The following is an 18034-nucleotide window of genomic DNA, read 5'->3' on the forward strand; positions in this document are numbered from 1 at the left end:
CTTTGGAATTTCTTGATTATTCCTTTAGATGTGCTGTTAGGTTTTGTATTTGGGATTTTTCTTGTTTCTTGAGATAGGCCTGGATTGCAATGTATTTTCCTTTTAAGACTGCCTTTGCTAAATCCCAAAGAGTTTGGGTTGTTGTGTTTTTGTTTTCATTTGTTTCCATATATTTTTAAATTTCTTCTTTAAATGCCTGGTTAGCCCATTAATTCTTTAGTAGGATGTTCTTTAACCTCCATGTATTCGGAGATTTTCCAAACTTTTCCTGTGGTTGATTTCAAGTTTCTTAGCATTGTGATCTAAAAGTGTGAATGGTATCATTTGAATTCTTTTATACTTATTGAGGGCTGTTTTGTGACCCAGTATGTGATCTATCTTGGAGAATGTTCAATGTGCACTTGAGAAGAATGTGTATTCTGCTTTGGGATGAAAAGTTCTAAATGTATCTGTGAAGTCCATCTGGTCCAGTGTATCATTCAAGGCCATTGTTTCTTTAATGATTTTCTGTCTGGATGATCTATCCATTGTTGTAAGTGGAGTATTAAAGTCCCCTGCAGTTACCACATTCTTACCAATAAGATTGCTTATGTTTGTGATTAATTTTTTATATATTTGGGTGCTTCCAAATTTAGTGCATAAACGTTTATAATTGTTAGCTTTTCTTGGTGGATAGAACCTAATTATGATATAATGTATTTCTTCATCTCTTGTTACAGCTTTTAGTTTAAAATCTAGTTTGTCTGATATAAGTATGGCTACTCCAGCTTTCTTTTGACTTCCAGTAGCATGATAGCTGGTTCTCCACCCCTCACTTTCAATCTGAAGGTGTCCTCAGGTCTAAAATAAGTCTCTTGTAGACAGCATAGATGGTGCTTTTTTTTTTTAATCCATTCTAATACCCTATGTCTTTTGATTGAAGTCCATTTACATTCAATGTTATCATTGAAAGATATAGATTTAGAGTCATTGTGTTATCTGTAGGTTCCATGGTTGTTGAGATGTCTCTGGTTCTTTGTAGCTTTTGCAGTGTTCCACTCAGAGTCCCCCTCAGGATCTCTTGTAGGGCTGGTTTAGTGGTGATGAATTCCTTCAGTTTTTGTTCAGGAAAACCTTTTATATCTCCTCCTATTCTGAATGACAGGCTTGCTGATCAAAGGATTCTTGGCTGCATATTTTTCCTATTCAGCACATTGAAAATTTACTGCCACTCCTTTCTGGTGTGCCAGGTTTCAGTAGATAGGTCTGCTACTATTCTTATGTGTCTACCCTTCTAAGTTAAGGCCAGTTTGTACCTAGGTGCTTTCAGAATTCTCTCTTTATCTTTGTATTTTGCCAATTTCATTATGATATATCATGTAGAAGATCGATTCCTGTTATGTCTGAAGGGAGTTTTCTGTGCCTCCTGGATTTCAATGTCTATTTCCATCCCCAGATTGGGGAAGTTCTCAGCTATGATTTGTTCAAGTATACCTTCTGCCCCTTTCTCTTTCTTCTTCTTCTGGAACTCCTATGATATGGATATTGTTCTGTTTCATTGAATCACTTATTTCTCTAATTCTCCCCTCATGGTCCAGAATTTTTTAATCTTTTTCGCAGCTTCATCTTTTTCCATAATTTTATCTTATATTTCACTTAATCTCTCCTCTGCCTCTTCAATCCTGACACCACCCCCAGTTTACTTTGCACCTCATTTACACCATTTTTAAATTCATAATGACTATTTTTTGTTCCTTGATCTCCCAGCAACAGATTCTCTGCTGTCTTCTATGCTTTTGTCAAGCCCAGCAATTAATCTTAGGACTACTATTCTAAATTGTTGTTCAGTTATATTGTTTATATATTTTTTTAATGTTTATTTATTTATTTTTGAGAGAGAGAGAGAGAGAGAGAACGAGCAGGGGAGGAGCAGAGAGAGAGGGAGACACAGAATCCGAAACAGGCTCCAGGCTCCAAGCTCCAAGCTGTCATCACAGAGCCGGATGTGGGACTCGGAACTCACAAATTGTGAGATCATGACCTGAGCCAAAGCCAGATGCTCAACCCACTGAGCCACCCAGGCACCCCTGTTTATGTCTTTTTTGAGCAATTCTTTAGCTGTCATTTCTCCCTGGAATTACTTTTGAGGAAAATTCTTCTGTTTCATCATTTTGGCTATTTTTCTGTCCTTTATGTGCTCTAAACACTTGTTATGTGCCTGTACCTGCAGGCACTACTATATTAAAGAGGGGTCACACACTGTCCAGGGTCTGGCCCTTCAAGGAGGTGTTTTTTGGAGAGTGTTAGTTGCTCTCTGTTGTTGTGACTTTGGTTACTTTATCTCCCTACTCATAGTCATGTTTTGGTCCTGCCACCAGGTGTGCTTCAATTTGTTCCTTGAAGTAGCCCTGGAAAGGAAAACAAACAAGAAAAACAGAAAACAAAAACACACATACAGGGGGAAAAAAAGCAAAAAAAAAAAAAAAAAAAAACCAAAACCCAGAAATACAGCAACAAGTATAGAATAGGGTAGAGGAGGTGCTTATGTAAGAGTCCTTATCCCATACAAAGACAGAAATGACAGGGGCCGGGAAAAAGAAAAGAAAAGAAAAATTGACCAGACAGAGAAACTATTCAGCTTAATCCAGAGAGAGAGAAAGGAAAGGAAAGAAGGTGTAGAACATGTATAAAGAGAATAGATTGAATATGTCTGCTTAAACCAACAACCAGAGTAACCATACTAGAGGAGGGAAGAGATATGGAGAAAAGGAAGGAAGTACGTGTATGTGTATATTTCTCTCTATATATATATTTCGGTGTGTGTGTGTGTGTGTATTTAGAGAGAGAGGATTGTCTGAGAATTAAATTGGGCAATGCAACAGTGCTGGTCTGGGGGATGGGCTGTCTGGTTTGTCAGTGTCAATCCGGCTGCAGTAGATAAGCAGCTACCCAGCAGAGGGGAGTGGTTTGGTGTCGGTGGGTCCTGCCTCTCCTGTGGGCCCACTGTCCCTTCCCTGAAGCCCCACCTTGTTGGTGATGGGGAGAAAAATGGCGACAGCCCAGTCTCTTCTTCACGGACCAGGTGTCCCAAACCACTCTGTTCAAGCCATCCTCACTGTGCTAACGGTGCAAACGAAGTGACTTGTCCTGCTCTGCCTATTCCCCTGCCTTCACTGGCACTTGGCTGGGATTTAAACCCCTATGTCTTAAAGATTCCCACTGCCTGAATCCTGGCTCTGGGGAAGAGATGCCCCGCCGCCTCAGTGCCATGTGTGCAGTTTGTCCCACTCTGCCAACTCCCATGCTTCCCTGGTGCTCGGCTGGGACTTAAACCCTGATGTCTTTAAGGTTCCTACTCTGCCCCAGTTTTGGGGAACTGCCGCCCTGTGCCGCTGATATATGGCCTCTGGCTGGTGGGCACAGGCAGCCTTTGCCCTTTGAGTGGGTATATACCCACAGCACTACAGAGAGTGGATCGCTTTCTCCCACTGTGGACTGTGCCTCTGAACTAGTTACTGAGCCTGCGACTGGCTCCCCTCCTCCCAGGTGCGGGATCTGGGCAGCTGGCCCCAGTCTGGAGAAAGCCCCGCAGTTAGAGATTGGATCTTTCTCCACCCAACTTTGTGGTTTTTCTCTCCTCCAGATACTGTCCTACACTTTTCCAGCCTCTTTCTCTTCCCTTTGTCTCTTGGCAGAAAGGCATCCCTCCCCTCCCCTCTCCATTCCTCTGCCACTTGTTTGTTTTGTCTCTCCCAGTTTGGGATCCAGGTACTTATGGCCCACCGGGTTGTCCCCGTGGATCCTTGGAGGCATCTCTGTCACTTTGCCACCCAGACGCTTGGAGTTCAAAGTCCTTTGGCCTCAATACTGCTGTGTTTGCAAGACCAGGGAACTTCAGATCCCCTCACTTCTTCACAATGTTGGCCCCTCCTCCCCAGAAACATATTAAATTCTTTTCCCCCAAGTTAAAATTGGTGACGGAGAAAAATTGGCATAACATATATATATTTTCTTTTTTGCCTATATATGTTATACATTCTCCAAAAAAAGATTAATCCCTAAAAAACATGTTCATACCATTGCTTTAAAATTAAAACAAACAAAACACCCCCCTCATTGGTTTACTAAGCTCAAAAGCAAAATGGGCTTTCTAATATGGGATACTCTTTCAGATAACTTATATTTCATGTATTTTTCAGCTGATATTTCACAAGGCTTTTCTGCTCATGATTCTGATAATCTTTCCACATTTTTACTTCCAAGAAACTTGCCAGAAGGGAGCAGGAGAAGATTGGCTGCTATAGCCAAAAATGTAAGAGCAAGTAGATCATAGGGGAATCCAGCCAACCAGAGGGTGTTCCCATTAAATTGTCAAGTGCAGGTTATTTCAAGAGAACACTGAACTGCAGTGTAGATCTAGCATTTACCAAAATAAAAATGCACATGGCGTCAAGGATGTGACTGTAAATTATGGACTTACGGAAGCAGGTAATGTGGAAATTTCTATAATTCCCATTTTTGTCAGCATTCCTTTGAGAGCTATTTGTCTTGGTCTGCAACTTGATTGTGGTTTTTATCAGCCAGGATGAGCTCCTGTAGCAATGAACCCAACCCACAGTGGACAGATAAAAGCAGCAGAAACAATATCGAGGCTGATTTACACAGCACTTCTCATTTACATTCTTTACCTCTGCTCCGATTACCAGTGCCACTAATGTCACCATTTGTGAGGTGTTTTTTGGAGGCTTGCAGATATGAAATGGGTTCTGGAAGCCTCCAGGAATATATTTTAATAAGCTAAGGGAGAAAATAGTTATTAAGATAACAAAATGCTTTTGCACTGACACAATTAACAGGCATATTTTTTAAGCTGTTGGGGATAATAGCTGTTCTATTCATATAACTATCTTAAGGATACGAACTTTTGCTTTTACCTACAAAATGTGATTGTTTTATGCATGGGTGTGTGGGTGGAATGATGGTAGAGATAAAGGTATGTGTATTTACATCCACACTTTCCCGGACTATTAAGTATACCCTAAATCATAACATTAAATTAAAATTTTAAGGACAAATATTTGATTCATAGGTATATTTATATATTAGTAAGTTTCAAATGAGAAGGTGTTTGATAAATAGTCATTTAGAGGCTGGATAAACCTTATCAATAATTTCTAGACAATGATTCTAAGCTGTTAAGGAAAATATTTTGTCTATGTATTTATTCCTTGACTGTCCACTAGAAATAAGGGAAGGTTGGAAAATGGGATATTAGATCTGTTTAAACATATACTAAATTAATAAACATATTTTCAAAAAAGTTTATAGACTAGTTCTTAACTCTCCAAGAAGCTGAGTGGATAAATATATTTAATGAAAGAAATATAATGTTAAAATATGCTTCTATTTGTGGTCATTATTCTTTTTATTTTAAAGTTGCTATTTTTTCTTTATCCCTTAGGGCTTCATTCCAAAAGACCAATTCTCTGTTGGTATTAAAGTCGTTCCCTGGCAGAAATGCAATGCTTAGGGGAACACATTAGCATTTCCTTCCCTACTAGTCTAGTTCAGTGGTTAAGAGCATAGGCTGTGGAGCCAGACTGCTTAGATTTGAATTTCAACTTTACAATTTAATAGCTGGGTGATTTAAAGCAAATTACTTAAACTCTCTCTAAGCATTCATCTTCTCTTTGGGGAAAAAATGGGAAAATACTTTCCTTATAGAAGAGGTATATGGTGAGGAGTAAAGCACTGAGCACAGTACCTGTCTCAGAGTAAAAACTAAATGAATGGGAGCCCTTATTATTTCCAAAATGTAATGGCATTCAGCAACCCCATGAGCAGCAGCTAACCAAGTATTAACTGTCTTGGTGACATTTAAAAGGCACATGATGTCTACAAACATGTTACTGCACTGAGAATTATGATTGTGACCCATTTGTCTTCTCATCTAGAAGCTGATTTTTGGTGTTGCCCATTGCTAAATTCAGCCCCTTTATTCAAAGTTTACAAATTTACTAAGCTCTCATGGTTTTGGTAATTTTATTGACAATTTTAAAGGTCCTGTGGAGAAATCCTATTTAAAAATTCTACTTGATTCTTATCCAAGCCCACATTTTAAGTTTTTCTCCAGGAAGGGTTTATATAACCCCCATCATTGGCAACTGTCCTTTTCTTTAAACTTAACCCAGAGAACCAGAATCTCCTCACTATTGTCATTATACTGAGTAATTAAGACTAGATCCTGTTTCTACCTTTAAATTTTCTTTTTACCAATCATTTCATCTCCAAACAAAAAAAACCTTCCAATGGCAGATTCCTTTAGAATGTACTGATGGCTATATAAAAAAATCTTTCTCGGAGCTCCTGGGTGGCTCAGTCGGTTGAGTGACCCACTTTGGCTCAGGTCATGATCTGGTGGTCAGTGAGTTAGAGCCCTGCGTCGGGCTCTGTGCTGCCCAGCTTGGAGACTGGAGCCTGCTTTGGATTCTGTGTGTGTCTCTCTCTGCTCCACCCCTGCTCACGCTCTGTCTCTCTGTCTCTCAAAAGTGAATAAATGTTTTAAGAAAAATATTTCTCCCACCCTATTTCTCACCCTCCCTCCCCTTCTCTCTGTCCCTAGTATTTATTTCAATTTCTATTTAATTATTTGAGGCAAACACTTCCTTTGAATGTCATGTTTCCAACCTTTAATTCATAGACTCCATATTTGTTAAAGGAACAATTAAATGAGTCAGGGTAGGAATGTATTTCATAAACAAATTCAGAATGGAAACTTTACCTCAGGAAAGCAATGTTTATAATCTGACACAGAACTATTTGTAAAACATAGGCTAATTATTATGCCTGGCCATGTGCATCATTCAATATAAGATTAAATTTCATAGATTTGAATACCTAGCATCCACATCCTCAAAAAATTTACTTTTACATTCATTCATCTGGGTTGTATTAGCATCAAAAATATATATCTTATTAGATCAATGATCCACAGATTAAACTCATTATCTTTTGTAAAAGGAAATAGCTATAATTAATCAACTATTTTAAGCTTTCAGGAACATTAATACATTTACACACACACACACACACACACACACACACACAAACTCAGTGTTGAGCACTATATGCCTTCAATAAAGATGATCTATTAAGAGCTTACAGATATTGTTGATCAGAATATGGCATTTTACAGTTAGGTATCAGAGTTGTTATGATAATACATTAAAACATAATATTAAATGTCCCAAATCCATTACAAGACAATTCTATTTCTAAGAATTAAATAAGGCAGTGTATATTTTGAAATTTATAAATACATTCATAGTGATCTTTAGAAGAATCATTGACAGATTTTGCTAACGATCGTTTACTATGGTTTGGGCAGTTTGAAATACCTACACTGTTACGCCTTTAAAATCAAAACACCAAAATTTTAACATAAGATAATCTTTTTATAAAGCATATGAAAAAATAATTAGGGGATGAATTATGGCAAATTTGCACCAGGCAATGGTGTGTGAAACAGTCATACATAGGAGATGAAACTTTAACACCTGAGGAAAGAAAGGCAACATGGATTGGATTCTTACACATCCAGAAAATGCAAGAACAAGCTAAAAGTTACCTATGTTAAAACCATATTTAAAAAGATGTATAAGAACTACCAGTTGTCCTCCAGTACTTTCATCTGTGACTTATGGAAGCAACCCTTTGGTAGAGGATGCTCTGTGAGGTCTACCTGCCCCACAGCCAGAAGTAAACAGTGTTCCATTATCAATCAGGCTAGAACAAAGATGATGCATATGTTTTCGTTACTACAGTCATTAATTATTTTCACTGTGCCTTGGTTAATTTGCTCTGAATTATTGTACTTGCTCTCTTTTCACCAAGCTCATTTGCCTTCCTAACCGAGTACAGCACATAGACAATAACACTATGGTTCCATTAGTTCAGATGGCAGGTGGGCCTTAGAACTGAATCCGAATGGTAATAAGTAGTACAATTGAAAAAGACCAGTAGGGGCACAAGAAGAGGGGAAGAGGAAGAAGGGAAGGGACATTTATCCTTTTTAAAGGAAGCTTTGTGATTAAAGAAGAAAAAGACATAATGAGGCAATTTTATATATGTCATTTTTCATATGTGGAAACAACACAAAACTACTGGAAAAATAGATTATTCTCTGAGACTTAGAAGAACTTGGTCTAAAAACCCAAGAGTTTGTTCCTTATGGAAAAACAAGCCTCTTCTGTTCCTGTGCAGTAAATTTACCAGTAACAAGAGGAAATTAGCATGGAGATACTGGCTGTTAGCATCAGGATTTGATTTTTGCAAAGGATAAACAAGGACTTTTTATTTTATCTTTGCTTAATGAGCAAACTGGCTCCAAAGACATGCAAAACTTTTTCGGCATTGTGCCTACAACTTATGTCACAGCTTCAGGGAACAAGGTGTCAGCCCTGATGGTGCTCACACTAGGGACTTTATAGCTCATTCATTTCTGCCATGCTTCCCCCTCACCCAGGGTTACAGGGCCACAAGGGACAATGCACCCTTTGGACCATTTGTGGTTTATGAATTGTAAATCCAAAGAGAGCGAGAGACAGCTTGACTGAACCCAAATTATGTTACAATAGATGGTAATGAATGTCCTGTTTTAGCAGGATAATAGAACCCCTGCTTATTGGCAGTCATTCAGACTCGATCTCTCTCATCCATTTTCTCTCTTGGCCTTGACCCTAATCCAGCAATTGCACTTCCCCAGCTGCTCTTTAAGCTGCCTCATTAGCAGCGCACCATTGGGCAGCTCCCATGACAGTCATCCAATGGGATGAAAGTGACATGGGGCCAAAGACTGTAACTGATTGGCAAGCATTGCAATGAAATATGAGACAGGGTTAGATGAAGAAGGCTTTTGAGAGTGTTTGTAGAGACTGAACAGTTAAGGAATTTTAGTCACATGTTAACTTCACTATTCAGCTTCTTGTTTTCCTAAACTGTAGGAAAAAAGCCCACAAAATTCTTTATATATAGTCATAAAGAATAAATTTGGCATTAAATACATTTTTTTACTAAAATGTTAGGTTTATTTCACTGTATAATATAGATACTTTAGCCACAGAAATAGCTTAAATCCCATTGATATTTTCATAAAATTCTTAGAATAAGATTGTAATTCAGCAACATGCTATTTTTAGAACCATTTAGAAATAGGCAAAAAATATCTACATCATTTGAGAAAATCTAGTGAATTTGTTATCTATTCTTTTCCTGTTATAAATCTAGTTTACATTTTTATAAATTCAAACAGAATGTAAATTTGTAGTAATAACTTGGCACTAAATTAACACAACTGAAAATAACTTTTTCAACATATATTATCTCCACATTAACTCTGTATCACAGAATTTATTCTAGTTATTGCAACATTCATGTAATACCCCACTTTAACTTCATTCTTATAACCTCCATGATATAAATTGTGTTAATGTTTATATTTATGTTGGTATTAATTCTTTTCATTGTCAAACTCCTCTACATCAAAGTAAGTAATTCTTTCCTCTGGACTCATAAAAAACATTTGTCATGTCTTGAAATTTCTTAGCTTCCAAATATTTAAATACTTACAGGCATTACCATTTTTATTCACCTGGTAATTTTTGAGTCTCTATAATGACCCAGGTACTATTCTGTAAGTCCCAGAACTATTCAAATTAGTCCAGTAGTGAACTTGTTTTCAAATCCTACCATTTGGTGGAAAAAGATATTTACTGGGCCACATAATAGAATGTAGTAAATGTGATGAAATGGGCATGACCTTAAGTGACATAGAAGTCTAGAAGAAAGCACATTAAGAATCTTTGAATTCCCCAGGAATGTACATCTGAACAAACCTTTACATTCATATATATAAGCTAACTGAAGGTAAGATTAGGTGAATGGAAAGTATTTCAGGCAGAGAGAAAACTGCAAGGGCATCTAGAGCATGATTTTTTTTTTTTTAGTTTTTAACATTTACTTATTTTTGGGAGAGTACAAGCAGGGGAGGGTCATAGAGAGAGGGAGACACAGAATCTGAAGCAGGGTCCAGGCTCTGAGCTGTCAGCACAGAGCCTGACGTGGGGCTCAAACCCAGGAAGCGCGGGATCATGACCTGGGCCGAAGTTGGATGCTTAACCAACTGAGCAACCCAGATGCTCCTAGAACATGCTTTTTAAACTCTTGGAATGTAATGAACAGACATTATCAAGACAACTTAAGAGGTCAGGAGATATATACAAAGGGAAGTAAATAAAGTACAACTTTATGGAAATACAAACATGGGAATCTTCGTATAAGGAGACTTCATTGTGGGAAAGGAAGCATCATTGACAACCAAAGTCAGGTTCAGAGACCCAGTAGTTGCAGGAATATACATGAAGATTCATTCAGATGCTCTGTAATAATTCAACTACATTCCCTAGTCTTCTCTGTTTAGTTATCTTATTTGTTTATACGGTATAATTCTTACAAGTCTTTCAAGAGAAGAAGCATGATGGTTTCAGTATAACCAAAACCCTAGTTGCAGCTTTTTATAGCAATATAAGTCCTAAATTTATATTAGCTGCCCTTGAATCATATGTCCTTCCTTGCTTACATGAATGGTAACTAGGGAGAAGGTCAGAGAGTTGATGACTCAGTGGATTTTCAGGGTTAAGCTGCTTAAGGTTGAATCCTGCAGGAAGACTGTGGGAGGCACAGTTTTCTTTAGGAGGGATTATTGTTATAACAAGCCAATGAACGATGCTAGAATTCTGATAATTAAAGCCATGGAAGATTTCTATGATCTGTAGATCATGTGAGATTTATTAAAAAAAAAAAGTTTACTTAAATTTTATATTGCCAAGAGTTAAAATTCTATTAGTTACCTATATCATATTCTACTTCCCTAGTGGCAAGATAAGTTAATTTTCCTTTAAAAGTATATTCTGGGGCGCCCGGGTGTCTAGGTCAGTTAAGCGTCCAGTTCTCAGTTTCAGCTCAGGTTATGATCTCATGGCTTTATGAGTTGGAGCCCCACATCGGGTTCCAAGCTAACAGTGTGGAGTATGCTTGGCATTCTTTGTATTCCCCTCCCTCTGCCCCTCCCCTACAAGTGCTGTCTCTGTCTCTGTCAAAATAAATAAGCTTTAAAAAAAATACACTCTATACATTCAGTGATTAAAATATTGTTTTGTGGTTATGTACAAGGTATCTGTCATCTTTCCCTATTCTTTTATCTAAATTATCTTTCAGTTTCTAGTTAAACTTGCCCTCTCTAATGGCAGTCTTCCTTTATTACTCCATATTGAATCTCTTTATACCTATAATTTTCCCATTTATACAGCACTTAATCACCTATTTCATTTTAATTATTTTGTGTATTCCCTTATTTTTTCAACTCAAGAATTCTCAATAGCAAAGATTTATTTTATACTTCACCTTGCTGCCCCCACAATGCATTGCAAATTTGTTTTTCATTTGGTAGTTGTAATAAATACTACTTTACTGAAGGGGTTGAATCTGATATAAAGAATTTGGGGATGACAAGATTGTTTCAGAAGCCATCTGAGACCGAATAGTAGCCTAATTTTTTGGGGTCCTTCAGAAATACATAGGTTTACAAAGTATAAGCAGAAATGTTATTTTTTTTTCCTAGATAGATCTTTTGATTTGACTTTAAAAGTTTTTACCAAACACTGACATCTCACTTGAACTTTCTTAAATAGGATGTCTCATTCAGCATAATGGCTGTTTTCAATAAAACATGCTCACTAATGACCACAGTCTTTCCTTAGTAAACTAGAACCATTTGCAATCAAAAGTCCCCTATAGCTTATTTCTTGCGTAATAAGAGTGAGTGCATTTGGGAATATTTGTCTGCTGACTCAAGGTCTCCAGAGCATAGTGAACTGCCAATATTGATATTGTGCCTCAGCCATTGTCAATCTACTTTAGGAAAAGAACTGCCTTCTCTAGTGCAAAGACAAAAACAGTGGGCAATTTCTTTTTTCCTAATAAACTTTGACTTGCTCCAAGTGAGATGTATGGCCTACATGTACTCCTCTGTGGGACTGAGAAGACTAGTAAAAGTCAAAAGAGCCTATTTTAAATATAATAAGCCTAATTATATCCAAGTTATTTTTGAGTACTCATTTCACTATATGAAACTATCATTACATTTCAAAGTGAAACACAGCCAATCACACAATATCGTTGTATATATTTGCAAGAATTCAAATGACTTAAATGTCCAAATTTCCCAAGAAACATTTGTAACCTGCTAGACAATGTGATGGGAAATGGGAAAGCAAACAGGTATTATACATGACCTGCAGCCTCAAGAATGTGTAAAGGAAAGATTATTTTAATAACTATAATGCAGAGTAAAATGTGATAAATATGCAGAAAATATTACTGGATTCATGTTAAAGAAAAATTTTGTGTGTGTTTGTGTGTGTGTGTGTTTCAGAAAAGTAAAAGATAATTTTTCCTGAGTGAGTCCTGAAGAATGTCTGGTTTCTCCAGAGTCCAAATAGCAAGAGAAGTTCCCAAAGAGCTCTGCAATCAAAGATGGAGATAAATGAGAGTTCTCATTGTATTAGCAGAGTGGCTTGGTATAGGATAGATGGAATGAACAGGCTGTGCTTTCTTGCCAAGTCAATTAATTATTTGGCTTTTCCTTCCACCTCTTATTTCTTAAAATCTGGTGTCCTAAAATGCAGAGAAGTCACCTTTGTTTTTATTAATGTTTATTTTGAGAGAGAGAGAGAGAGAGAGAGAGAGAGAGCGTGTGTGTGTGTGTGTGTGTGTGTGTGTGTGTGTACATTAAGTGGGGGAGAAGTGGAGAGAGAAAGAGAATCCTCAGCAGACTACATGCTGTCAGTGTGGAGCCTGACCTGGGGCCAACACAGGGCCCCACCCGGGGCTCAGTCTCACAAACTGGATCTTGACCTGAGCCAAAACCAAGAATTGGATGCTTTGGACTGAGCCACTTTTTTTTTTTTTTTTTTAAAGTCAGTTGGAGGCCTGTGTCTAAGGCAAGGAAAAGATTGCTAAGCCAGGCTTTGCAATTGTTCTAAAGGATTCAGTAGTTGGTTTTTTTTTTTTTATAGAGTCCAACCAGATTGTAGAACACTAGAATTTGTAGAGAATTTTGACAAAACTCTGGCTAGGTTAACAAGATGTTAAAAAGGGGAACTATCTTTTTAATGTTTTCATAGTCTTAAAATCAGATGGATCAACCAGTCTTACATTTGAAAATGAGTGCTGAGCACCCATCCAGTGATGGGACTCAATCACTCAAAAACATACAGTGCTAAAGAATTCAGTAGACAATTAGAGAAATAGATTTTTTTGAGACAACTTTAGGTACGCTGATAGTGTCACCTTCGGATCTTTAACACTTATCCTTGCGAGGATGCAAATTCATAACTGAAAATTTTAAAACAGCCCGTGCCTGGAACACCCTACCAAGCAACAAAACAGAAAAAGTCTGCATTTGGTTATTGATTAATTCCCACAAAATGGTGAGTCAAGGATACTTTTCTGTGTGTTGTGTATGGAACGAGTGCTGGAAGTAGAAGTTGTAAAGCTCTGTCCCAGAGGACCCCATCAGGGTTTTGGAGCACTCAGCAGAAAAGGATCCAGTAGTACTCCCAAATACCCAGGTGCTAAGTAAGAAATGAAGAGTATCCAGGAGTGATGCATTCTCCCGAATCAAAGGAACTGTGAATGAATGACTTATTTTGAAATGAATCTCCAAAGGGTTCATCAAAATAAACATAGGAACAAGAGCCTGCTTTTGACAGCTGTCCAGCCTACGGATCTCTGTAGCCAGCTCATGAAGGTACATGTCAAGAAAGATACTTTTCATGCCCATAACACTCCTACTTCCCCCTCTTTTAAATTCTGGAGGTGTTAGTGGTACCACTAGTCAGAAGATATGTAAGTGCTAATGGTATAAAGAATAGAACTAGTAAAACCCATACTCTTTTCTGGCTTCAGGCTTCCAAAAGTGGAGGAAGGAAGAAGTTTAATTTCAAGTAAAATTTGGAAGATTTAAAAAAATTGTTTTAAGAGTAAACATGTTGCTACTGATCTGTTGGGGGATTAATGGGACCTGAAGTCTTTTAGTACCTGAAAATGACCATAAGTTGTCGGGTCCATCCTTGATTCAACCAAAAGGATGGTGAAGAAGCAGGACACAAAATTCATATGAAGGTTACAATCAGGACAAAATACTAGTAGGTGTTAGGTTTTATCCTGTGAGTCATGTGGTTTCAAAATAATAGTTACATTTATAATAAGGCAAATTGATTATGATATATTAAAAAAAGCCAATGCCCTGCTCAATGGTAAATTAAAGATTTGAAATTCTGGTTATTGGAATATCAAACTAATGATGAATGTTACAGTCTATATAGAATACAGGAATCTCAAATGGAACGAGGACTAAATGAATTATTTCATTTGGTAATTCAGAATAATTTGAAAGTGGAAGACGAGATTGTCTTAAAGTGGATAGGAAATAAGAAATTGAAGATAGATGTCAGTAACTCTTATTCTTTTCTCATAAATGAAAAAAAGTCTAGGGTGTGGGGTTCCAGTGCAAGATTTTGCTTAGCAATGAATCGAGTCGCCTAGGATGTATCCTAAATGAAACATAGGTAGTAAGAGTAATATTAATCATGAGAGTGACAAAACCAGCTTGTGTTTATTGGTTGCTTACTATATTTCAGGCCCTAGGCCAAGTAACTTATTACATTATATCATGTAATCGTCAAAACCTTTGATCACTATTTGATGATTCGATGATGAAGCCTCAGAGGAGCTAAAGAGCTCACCCTCATTGACCTAATAAATGATAGATTCTGGATTTTATCAAGAAGAGTCTATTTGCATACTCTTAATTTCTTGAAAAGAAAAAGGAACATCACTTATTCTGAGGCAGAATGGAAAGAGAATCAGGTAGTGTGCATATGCGGAAGAAGAAAATAGAAAGATTTCATTCCTGAAGTTTAAATGTTATGAAGGTCTATGGCATTCCTAAATCTGTGCCCAACTTATAATTTCTGTAATGCTAGGGATGGACCACCATGAACCCTGTTTTTCAAAAGAATCTGCTGTATCTATTACATGGGGGATCCACTAGACTGCAGAAGTACGCAGATTCTGATTTGGGGACTGACTGCCTCTTATCAGGGAGAGAAGGCCTATATATATGGCACCCAAATAGTACTATTCAAATACAATCTAGCACTAAGTGCTATATGTAAGTGATGAATCACTAAATTCTACTCGTGAAACCAATATTACACTGTTAACTAACTAGAATTTAAATAAAAAGTTATACATATATATATGTATGTGTGTATATATATGTATGAGTATACATATGTATACACGTGTATATATGTATATACACATATATACACATGTATGTATATATGCATATGCATATACATATGCACATACGTATATATACACATGTGTGTATATACATATATATACATATATATGTATGTGTATATATATACACACGTATGCATGTATATATATGTATATATACATACATACATATATATACATGCATACGTGTGTATATATATACACGTATGTGTGTATATATATGCGTGCATGTATGTGTGTGTGTATTTTATATATATATATATATATATATATATATATATATATATATAATCCAACCCACTGCCTAGTATGCTGTTTATTGAGAAGAGACTAATCCCAAAACTGAGAGGATAAAGGAAGCTTAGTCCATTAATTTTGATATCTGGGATATCTGTGCTCATCTTGAGCTCTGTTTTACATAATACTGGTGGCTGGGTAAAATAAAAGGTCTGTACTTATGTCTCCTTCACCTATGTCTCCATATTGAAATGGTAACAGTGACACAGGCAACTCTTGCTGATTGCAGGTATTAAGTCATGGAATAGACATTTTCCCAGTGACGCCACCAAAAGGTGTTTGAGGCAGCAAAACTCTTGGGTGAAAGGGATGTATTATCACTCTTGTTACTGTCAGCTCTAACAGATAAGGAAAGACAATTGAGTCCAGCTATGAGACTGGCACTGTAAAAGTTTGTTCATTTACTTTACAATATCCAAGGCAGGATCCAACTTCCATATTAGTCTGAAATAGTCCTAATGATCTATGTTTCTCATAAGATAAGAGAACATAGTTAATATTTGTTATTTATTATTTACTACACAGTATGATATTCATTCTATTTAAAAATATTGTCTGTTCAAATTATTGTAAATCCTGTAATGTAGAAATTATAATTATCTTTTTACTTTGGTAAGAAAACTGAGAGGGAAATAATACTTCATGTAGTTAATAGAAGATAGGGCCTAGGTTTGAAAGAAGTTCTGTTTTACTTCAAATCTAGAGCTTTTTTTTCTTTGAGATGTCTTTCTTTTTAATATAATTTATTGTCAAATTAGCTTATATATAATACCCACTGCTCATCCCAACAAGTGCCTTCCTCAATGCCCATCACCCATTTCCCCTCTCCTTCAAATCTAGAATGTTTAATCAATATATTAAGATAATCTTTGGGTAGCAATGACAGTAATTACAGGGCAGATGTGACCTAATGATTCTAGGAAAAAGGAAGGTGATTCAACTGCTTGTAACTGACCTCCAACTGAAGCAAAAGAGCTTAATTAGGACCAGGTCTTAACCTACACCTGAATGATTCAAGACTGGATTGATGAAAAGCATTGTTCCTCAGAAATTTTGTGAGGTCTGATGGACACTAGGCATTGGGCTTAATGCTACATGATTACCTAGAAATTACCCATTGGTGAATATGGTCTTCTAAAACACTTCCCACTTGATCAGGATTGCCTCAACAGTGGGCTGTATCCAAACCCTGTGGTTGATAAGCCTAAGTGATTGACAGATATCTACCCTTATTTTAAAATTTATCTTGCAACGTTGGTGTGGCCAGACCTATGGATTACATGGTTTATAAGATAATTTATAGCTTGTCTCTCAAATACATACACATGTAAATATGTTGGGACCTCATGCCATTATTTGTTACTGAGAAGCATTCCTTGTAGAGTTGATCTGTTTTGGATACCGCACAAGACAATATTATTTACTGAAGCATAAAACCAAAACTTGCAAAATGACTTCACTCAAAGTTTAAGATAAAAATGTTCTAGCCTAGGGGCACCTGGGTGGTTCAGTTGGTTAAGCATCTGACTTCAGCTCAGGTCATGATTTCACAGGTGCATGAGTTCAAGCCCTGCATCAGGCTCCATGCTAGCAGCTCAGAGCCTGGAGCCTGCTTCTGATTCTGTGTCTCCCTCTCCCTCTCTCTCTCTTCCCCCCCCCCCCCGCCCCCGCTTACCCTCTGTCTCTCAAAGATGAATAAACATTAAAAAATATCAAAAAAATATTCCAGCCTATAGTTGAAAAGAATTACATAGGAAAATCAACCTACTGAATGAGAGGGTCCACATGTTTATATCTCTTGCCATTTCAGTGCCCTTGTAGTTTTGTAGTTCTGGGCTGTTCAGTTTTGTTCTCTAATGCATTGGAAGGGTCGACATGTATTGATAGGTAATAGAAGGATCTGAGAATGTACCTCATCTCAAAGCTGGGGAAAAAGGCAGTTGCATGTTCTTCCTGATACACAGACTAGCTCCTCCCAAACTCTTGCATGTTTTTTTTTTTTCCTTTCCTTTTCCATATACAGCCACCCTGTGGTGATCTCAAGTAGGTATCCAACTTAAGGGTGAATCGATTAAAATGTCAAATGTCTTGATATTTTAACATGTTGAGTAATTTTGTGCAGAGTCAAGGAAAGTTCCGATACCAACCTTTTCTTTATTATCATTTTCTTTCTTTGAAGAGAGCTTCCACTGAATTGAAAAGAAACCCCATGTACCAAACGATATAGGGCACAAAAAGGAGACTTGTGCCTAACGATCTATACAGACATATAATCAAGTAGTAATTGTAAACCTAGCTGATATGCGAGTGGAGTACAGTGTTAATGAAA

The 18034-nt window shown here is 37.1% G+C and overlaps 1 pseudogene; it reads left to right on the top strand.

Moving 5' to 3' along the window:
• Positions 1-3316: 3316 nt before the first annotated feature.
• LOC102958944 overlaps positions 3317-18034 on the top strand; it is a 53244-nt pseudogene continuing 38526 nt past the window's right edge.

Source organism: Panthera tigris, chromosome B1 (genome assembly GCF_018350195.1).
Source record: "Panthera tigris isolate Pti1 chromosome B1, P.tigris_Pti1_mat1.1, whole genome shotgun sequence".
In the NCBI taxonomy this organism is placed as follows: domain Eukaryota; kingdom Metazoa; phylum Chordata; class Mammalia; order Carnivora; family Felidae; genus Panthera; species Panthera tigris.